We start from the raw sequence: 8,547 nt of genomic DNA on the forward strand, positions 1-8,547 counted from the left end.
TCATCTCTTGGTCACTGTAGATAATGTACATGTTGTCATACGCTCCTTCGCTTTCCACTTAATAACCTTCGATAAAGAGCCAATTTCATATCGCTGCCACCAGATGCATTGTTTTCTGGGCTCTTGCCTCAGCTTCTCCGCATTTTTCTCTCCTTGCAGTCAGGGAGGCCCCTCCTCTGTCAGATTCACGGCACCTTTTTTCTTCATCTTCTTGTCAGTGAGGCATTCCCGCGCATTTCACAGAAGGTGTGAGGGTTGGGGCCTCGACTGTGTCCTTCTGCTCAGAATTATTGTTTTCTTCTCCTTCTCTTGTTTCTCTGTAAGCAGAAAGAGGATTTCCTCCGGTCAGTGCAAAGAGAATGAGCGTGTGGAGGGGTTATTTCCTGTAAGTAGCCGCAACTGCTGCTTCGTGGCCTGACTCTTTCCTCCCACACAAATAAGGAATGATCTTTGAAACCGCCCTGAAGTTAGAATTTGTGGATCTCGAGGCAGGCATCGCCAGTGCCAGCCACGCAGGCGGCCGGCAGCACCAACGCTCATTAAAGCCCACACGAGAACTGACTGCCACGCATCATTAAAGGAAAAAACTCTCCGCTCGTGTTCTGAAAGGCCAGCTTGTCCACAGGCAAGCGGCCACGCGTGTGTCTGCCACTGTTATGACAACCCACGGCCGCGTAGCTCTCAGACGCATCTCCCAGTCAGCGGCTTTACAGCACCGTCGTTTGCGCTGCTGCCCGCGCTTTTCTCTTTGAGTTTGTCCTGCTCTTCTCTGCCAGCTATATTTTTGTAGATACTTGTCTCAGTTACTTTTCTCAATGCGGAGACAGAACGCCCAGTGCCCACAAGTGAGAGGAGAAAAGGTCTATGTCTCCGTTCTGTCCAGGTTTGGTCCACAGTCACCACCTGGCTCCAAGGAGAAACTGTCTGTGGTGGGGCAGGGCAGGCAGAAGGCAGCGAGCAGCAAGCGGCAGCCTCCCCCTTTCTGCCCTTCACATTCCATTCAGTCTATGCACCTACTACTGATCGGTACACCCACAAGCAGGGTGGCACCCCCTTAATCCCAGCACCACACAGTAATCCTGATATCTCAACTTTAATTGATACACTTAATTCCATTATAACACTCTAATCTAGCCACCTTTGAAACTCCCCACCCAGGACTGCATGAGGTTTCGGGGCACATCTAGATGCAAGCCAAAAAGGTGCTTCAGAATTTATCTGATGGCATATGCTAAATTGTCCTTTTCTCGTTGTTCATCAAACTCACTTGACGAGAGGCCGGGGATACGGCTCAGTGCAATAAGCGCTTCCCTGGCAAATGCAAGGGCCTGAGTTCAAAACCCAGGTCTTCCAATAAATAAATAAACTCACTTCATTTTTTAACTTTGTGTTCCACTCATAGTAAGCTGGTGCTATTTGGCTTAGATTCAACAGTACTGTCATTTTTTACATTTTCTGAAATCGTACATACTGAGTTTTATTTTATATACATTAACATGTTCAACGTGGGGCTATACACTTGTGACTGCCACATCAAGCATCTCCTACCACCTGGTAGGACTGTCCCGTGCTGCCGGATGGGACAGTCATACACGTACCTCCAAGACTGCAAGCTCCCCACGCTCAGTTAATACCTGCACAAGTGCTTCAAGCTTATGGGAACTTGTTCTAACATCTGAAAGAATGAGCACAGCGCCCCCAAGTGCCAGGAGCAGGGACTGCGGGAGCCAGGCCCGCAGCAGGAGGCCCGGAGGGCAGGGTCGTGGGAGCCCAGAGGCGCTCAGGGACCCGAGAGGCGCGGAGGACCCAGGGGGCGCGGAGGCGCGGCAAGAGGGGAGGAGGAGCTGCCGGGCCCCGGGGACACCCAGATAGATGGAAGGCGCCAGGAGAAACCGAGGGTTCCGAGGATAAACGAACGGTCCCCGGGGGCCCGCGGAAAGACCCAGAACACACGGAGGGGCCCAGCAAGCTGCAGTCACAGGAGAGGCGGGCCGCGGAGAACCGGAGGCCGCGGGGCAGAATCCCAGGATGGGAAGGGACCCCAGAATGGGCGGGGACCCCCGGATGGGCGGGACCCCCGGATGGGCGGGGACCCTGGATGGGCGGGACCCCTGGATGGGCGGGGACCCCCGGATGGGCTAGGACCCCCAGATGGGCGGGGACCCCCGGATGGGCGGGGACCCTGGATGGGCGGGACCCCCGGATGGGCGGGGACCCTGGATGGGCGGGGACCCCCGGATGGGCGGGACCCCCAGATGGGCGGGGACCCCCGGATGGGCGGGGACCCTGGAGGAGGAGCGTTCGTGGGGCCGGGGAGGGTCCTTGAACCCCGGCGCGGCGCAGGGACAGCGGGAGGCGCGGAGGGACCTGAGGCCGGGGCTGGAACCGCGGAGGGGGTGGGAGAAGGTGAGGACGCTCAGGGAAACCTAGTGAGGACCGGGGCGGGGACCCGGGCTCGGGCTGCTGGCCCCGACCGCCGGCCCGTAGCTCGCGGGCCCGGAGAGGACGGCGCTGCGCGGAGGGAGCCGAGTCCTGCCGGAGATTGCCGAGTGCGGCCGACCGAGGCTGGCCCGGGAGGACCGCGGTTGTCCGAGGAAGCCGCGCGCCGGGGCGGAGCGGGCGCGAGTGGCCCCTAACGTGGCCGGGCGAGACCCCCAGGCGGAGGGCCTGTCCCGGGGCGGAGGCTCCAGGCGGCGGGCTGTGGGTGCCCGAGGCCGGGAGGAGAGCGTCAAGGCGGAGGGCCTCAGCCCCGGAGGGCAGCGGGCGCGGCGAGCCCGGGTCTGCAGGACGGAGCCCCGCTGCAGCGCAGAAGGCCCGCCGAGCCCTGTGCCCGGAATGTGGCCTAGCCGTGGCCGGTGCCGGCGACGGAGGTCGTGGGGACCCCGGGCGTGGGCCCGGGGCTGGGCGGAGAGCGCGAAGAAGCCCACGAGGCTCAAGGATGAGCGCTACAGCGGGAAGGGAAGGCAGCAGGAGTTCACCTTGCGCTCTGGAGAAGACAGGCCCCAGTGTTTAAGGACCAGCCCGACGTTCCTGGGGAGCGGGAAAGACAGAGGGCACCCCGGACCGCGCGGGACACAAAGGCCTGCAGGATGTTCCGGAGGCCAGCACCTCAGTGGAGCCCGCACGGGCCAGTAGAGGTGCTTGAGCTGAGCTCAGGCCTCCCGGTGATGCTTCAGCCTGGTGTCCTACTCATCACACAGCACCCAGGCTGCGACCCTCCAAGCGCCAGATCCAGCACAGCGCCGCCACGCATTCCACGGAGGTCTGCTGAGAGCGGACACCGTGTGCTGGCAGCTGCCCAGAGCCCCCTTCCACACACTGCTGCATCGCGGGACCTGGGCTCCATCCACGTGTTTGGGGACAGAGGCCATAGTAAGGAGACCCAACCAGGACCCAAGAGATCACCCTTATCCCTGAAGGATTAGTGTGGAGAAAGCCCAGAAAGCAAGCCCAGGTGCCTCACAAACAGAAAAAGGAAAGAGGCTCCCAGTGCCACTGCATTTTCGGCCCGGAGGAGTGTGTGTCCTGTGACTAGCCAGCTCAGCATTTGAGTAAGGTCAGCAATGACGCCCCTAGATAGGCAAAGGCCAGGCTGCAGGCAGGCAAATGGATTTTCCAACGATGGGGACAAACCCCCCTAGAGCACCTCTCCTTTATATTCCCTGAGAGCGGAGCTGGCATAGCGTATGATGCCAGAGATGGAACAGCAGTCTCCTGTGCCTGCCTAAACTTGCCTAAGCAGGCGCTTTAGACCACTGAGCTATCGCATCGGCCCCCAGAGCACCTCTTCCTACTCTCCTAATATCTGCATTATCAAAGCCTGGGCAGGCCACCCTGTCCACTTCAATGCGGAAGGGAGCTCAGGCACATCCTTCAGTTCTCCCTCAGTGTACCTCTTCTGGGCAGTAACCACCTGGGTCCAGCTAGCCCTGGGGGCTACTCTTGCGCCTCCCTGTCTGGTAGCCTCGGTATATAGGTTTGAAACGGCTTGACAGTTTTCACCATATGAAGACCAGTAGACCAGTAGATTGTTATCAAGAGCAATTGTGCTGGTCAGGGAGCGTGGTAACAGAAATAAGTGCCATTAAACCATAAGCAGTGCTTCAAAAACCAAGTGATGAGCACGTTTGGTAACGTGTCCCCAACCAGCTGTTCACGGAATTCTGTGCTCTTATGAGGCTTGCTCCATCAAATGGGACTCTTGCATGCCTGTAGATAAAGACTCCAGGCATGCACTGCCTGTTACTCAAGACAGCGGGAATCCGTTGTTACTTCATTTTGATTTTTTCTTCATCATCATCACTCTCACTAGTTTAATTCTTGGAGAGAAGCAAAGTTTAAATATATGTGTATGTGTGCATTTTGAAACACTGGATATGAATCTTCCCTCTTCTTACCTGCTTAGACAGATAGACACAATATGTAGGTCTAGTTACTGATGGGTGTGAGGAAAGGTAAATATCAATAAATGTCATATATGAATATTGTTAGCTCTTTGGAGATTTTTTATTTCCCGCTGCACTTCTTATTTTCACTGTCTTTTTTAATTTTAATTTTTCTGTTATAAAATAATTCAGTCTAGTCTTGAAAATCTCATTAAGAATGTCATGATCTGTCACAGTTACACTTGGAAAAACATCTATTAAAGGCAGAATATCTTAAAATATGGACGTGCTCAAACTTCAGTATATTATGTTTTGCAAAATTTTCAATTCTGTTTTTATTAGCACATATTTTCGGTATGTAATGATTGCATTTATCATGAGTAGTTGTTGCTTCTACGTAATACATCTTATATTTTTAATCACCTTCCTGTCTCTCTTCTCCTCTCTCCCTCTGTCTCCTGCTCACCTTTCCATCTGCAAAAGATAAATCTCCCTCTTTACTCAGAAAAATACTGTATTTACATTATGGGATAGATACTATAATTTTTTTTATTTTTACATTTATTTTATTTTTTTCCATAATGTTCTTGAGAGACAAATAGCAATGAGACAGTTTCAAATCAAATTGATATGACAGTTTCAATAATTAATACATTGTATACTCTCTTCCTACTGGTTATTTGCTGTACAAGATGCAGACATGATATCCTATTTACAAACACCATTACATCAAATCCCTCTATTCATTAAGAAAATGTAGCTGTATATCTATCCTAACCATTTTGAATGCACAGATACAAAATGGACATTCATCTGTATACCCTTTTTTGTTTAGTTCCGTCATTTGAATATTATAGGTGTGTTAACTCAGCAAAATATTCTAAAAGAGTCCAGTAGCCCTTAATAGCATTGGGTCTTCTGTTTAACTGGCAATGTCAGAAATTATTGACCTGAGTCCCCCACAGCTCAACTTAACAGCATGGCTTTATTTCCTATATTTCGTCTTCATACTTTTCTACTGGATGGTTAAGACCAAGGTAAAGCAGGACCTATGCAACAAGAGTTGTAGCTTTTGGGTCTGATAAGGTCAGTGAAATCCCCTCAGGATTTATCCTGAGATCCTGTACCTCAGATTGTAGATCCTTTGTCAGTGTCAGCCATGTGGATGAGTCACGGCCATTGCTTGGCCAATGTGCTCTCTGTGAAAGCCTGAGAGAGTGTTTTCTCTCCATGTGACTCTCCTTAGGCACACTCTACATCATCGATCACTTTCCTCTTTGGCCCCATAATTTCCTTGATCAGAAAATTTGGGACACTACTGAGTTACGTGACATTACAGTACAAGTTCTCGTATGTCCTGATTCTTAATTGACCTTGGAAGGCTAGGTTCAAAATGTTGGCTTCATAATATAATTTTAAATTGAGTTATTATTGTACTTATTGGAATTAATTATCTGTAATGGACTCCAAGAAGATTCAATAGGTGATTAATTATATAAAACGAGAAATACAAGAATAACCTTAGTTCAAGAAGAATATTGCCATCTAAGTTTGAAAGAACAGTGACTATTTTTAACTATGGAAAAATTTCAAATCAAAATAAACATTAACATTTGTCAACACTGATGCTGCTATGATCAAAATTCAAAAACTGGCCACCTGTAGATTTTTGAAAAATAGATTAAAATAGAAATAAAAGTAATAGGTGCATCAGCAAGCCAACTGAACTCAAGAGCAGTTTCTAGGCCCTTAAGTGACATGATTAGAGACATATATAAGTGCTCTAGAATCTTAACATCGAACACAGTTGGCTTCTAGAAGAGGGCCTAACTTTCAATGTCACATTTTTAACAGGGATTTTGAAAAGATACAAGAACTCATGTATCTAGTTGTGTGCCTAGACTCAAGCAGGATCAGAGCTGTTACTTTGCACTTGGGCCGTGGTCATCCTAAAAGGAGTGCAGTCCTGGGGTCACATTTCAGTTGGCTCCAATAAGTTTCCACAAATGCTGTGTCTGTTGTCCACTTTGCTGCATTTCTTACTGATCTACATATCACTGCCCCTACACTGATGATTGTTTAGACTTCCATCGTGGCAGAAACTGACGCAAAGCTAGTATACTCCAGTTTCTTAGTTGCCCAGGTAACAGTTCCTGTTGCAGTTCCAGGTGCTTCTGCCTCCTAGCAATGGCTGGTAACTGTGATGCATAGCTGGTTGTAATGATGCATATTGTAAGGACCAATTCCCAATGGACAATCCATTCTGCACCTGTACTTCTTGCTTCTCCTATATAGGCCCTAGACCACCAGAGATCGGGGCCTGACATTTGGGGGATGATCCCTTGGTGCCCATTGACATAAATAAATCTGCCTTCACATCCTGGGTGTCGTTTTGGTGCTTCCACTTGCCACTGTGTCGGGTGCATTAGCCAGGAGTGCCAGCTATGCTGACCTCTTTGGTCACTGGTAGTGGCCCACGTGCACAGAGCAAGGACCACTCTGGGTCCCAACAAGGAAGTGTGCCCTGGAGACTCCTCAAGTCCCTTTGGATATCAGAAGGATTGCTGGCTCCCTGCTTGAATGGATCACATTGGACCCCAAAGGGAGGAGGATATAATCTGTCTGTCCCTGCCTGCCTGCCTGATTCCAGTAAGACCCCCAAGGGCACCCCAGTCAGTTATTCTATCACTCTTGTTCAGCTCAAGCAGAAGGGGAATACGATCAACTCTTGTTAGTCAGGACCACCCTCAAGGGAAGGGGGTTGGAATGTTTCACTGCTGGGAGCCTGCTGAATGTGGGCGTGGGTCAGACAACCTACGCCATAGGCTGCTTTGTCTGTGCTCCAAGAATCAGAAGCACTGGTCCAGGTGACTCATTGGGCCCTCATCTTTGGTTCTGCAGCAGTGGACGTACAGTGTGACAGAGGCCTTGCACGCTCATTTGACACCCGCCTGAGATGACAGCCAACAATTCCTTTTGAGTTCCTCATTTTGACTGAGGAAAAATTAGACTGTCAGCCCTGACAAATGAGTTGCATCCTATCAACCTAAATAGATAAGAGAGAAGGGGTTCTATCAAATTGGGCCCCTGAGAGCCTGTGGTCATTGCAAAAGTTGGAGGCAAACCTGTGACTTTCCTAGTAGGCAATGGAACAGAACTCTCCACCTTCAAAAGTTCCCTCTGACAAAATGTTACCCTGGCCAGGGAGATGGCTCAGTGGTCTAAGTGCCTGCCTGGCAAGTGAAAGGACCTGTGTTTGATCCCCACTGCTGTGCTGCTCACTGAAACTGGTCATGGTGGCTCACACCTGTAATTCCAGCACTGGGGAGGCTAAGACAGGAGGATCACTATGAGTCCAAGCTGCATAGTGAGACTTTGTACTAAATAAATAAAAGATTTTTTTTAAAAAATGTCACCATCACCAGGGTGACTGGTACTGTTCCCCTCACCCCTTCTGCCAGGCAGGTACTTGCAGGCTGGAGAGACATCTCCTTCACAAAAAGCCAGCCTGCCTTGCTTTCATCTAACCCTGCACATTCAACTGTGACAGGTCCCTCAGAGGAAGATGGCAGCCTGAGAGACATTACAGCAATCCTGAAGTTATGAAGGCTCCTCCCATAGGTGTGAACTAGACTCATCTTGGCCTGGCTACCAACCAGGCCACCTTGCTGTGAAGCGCCCTTGCTGTCAGATGTCGAGGGCAGCACATGCTGTCATCCAGCCACCCACCAGCCTGACAGACCCCGGGTTGCTGTGGGCTAGATCTCAGGCCATCAGTGACTCAGCCGTCACCGTGCACTCAGCAGCTCCCAGCCCATGACCCCTCTTGGACTGTTGCTCAGTTGCCACAAGGGTTTGGGAACTTGCCCACCATTGCCACAGAGGCCCGAGCAACAGATTTGGCTCTAGGACAGCTGTTTCTCTGTCCCTCCCAGCTTCAGCATGATCCCCCAAGAAAGAGAAACATGAGGCTTCAAAACTGTGAAATGCCCAATACTAAAGTACAGCTCTCCTGCTGGGAAAGCCAGGCCAAGGTTTTGAGCTGCCAAGACCATGTAACCCTCATACACATTGCCTTAGCCATCTTTCACCACAGCCTTCTGTCTCCACAGCTTTCTGTCACCCACAGCCTTCTGTCACCACAGCCTTCTGTCCCCACAGC

The sequence above is a fragment of the Octodon degus genome, unplaced genomic scaffold, assembly GCF_000260255.1.
Source record: "Octodon degus isolate 3935 unplaced genomic scaffold, OctDeg1.0 scaffold00283, whole genome shotgun sequence".
Lineage (NCBI taxonomy): Eukaryota > Metazoa > Chordata > Mammalia > Rodentia > Octodontidae > Octodon > Octodon degus.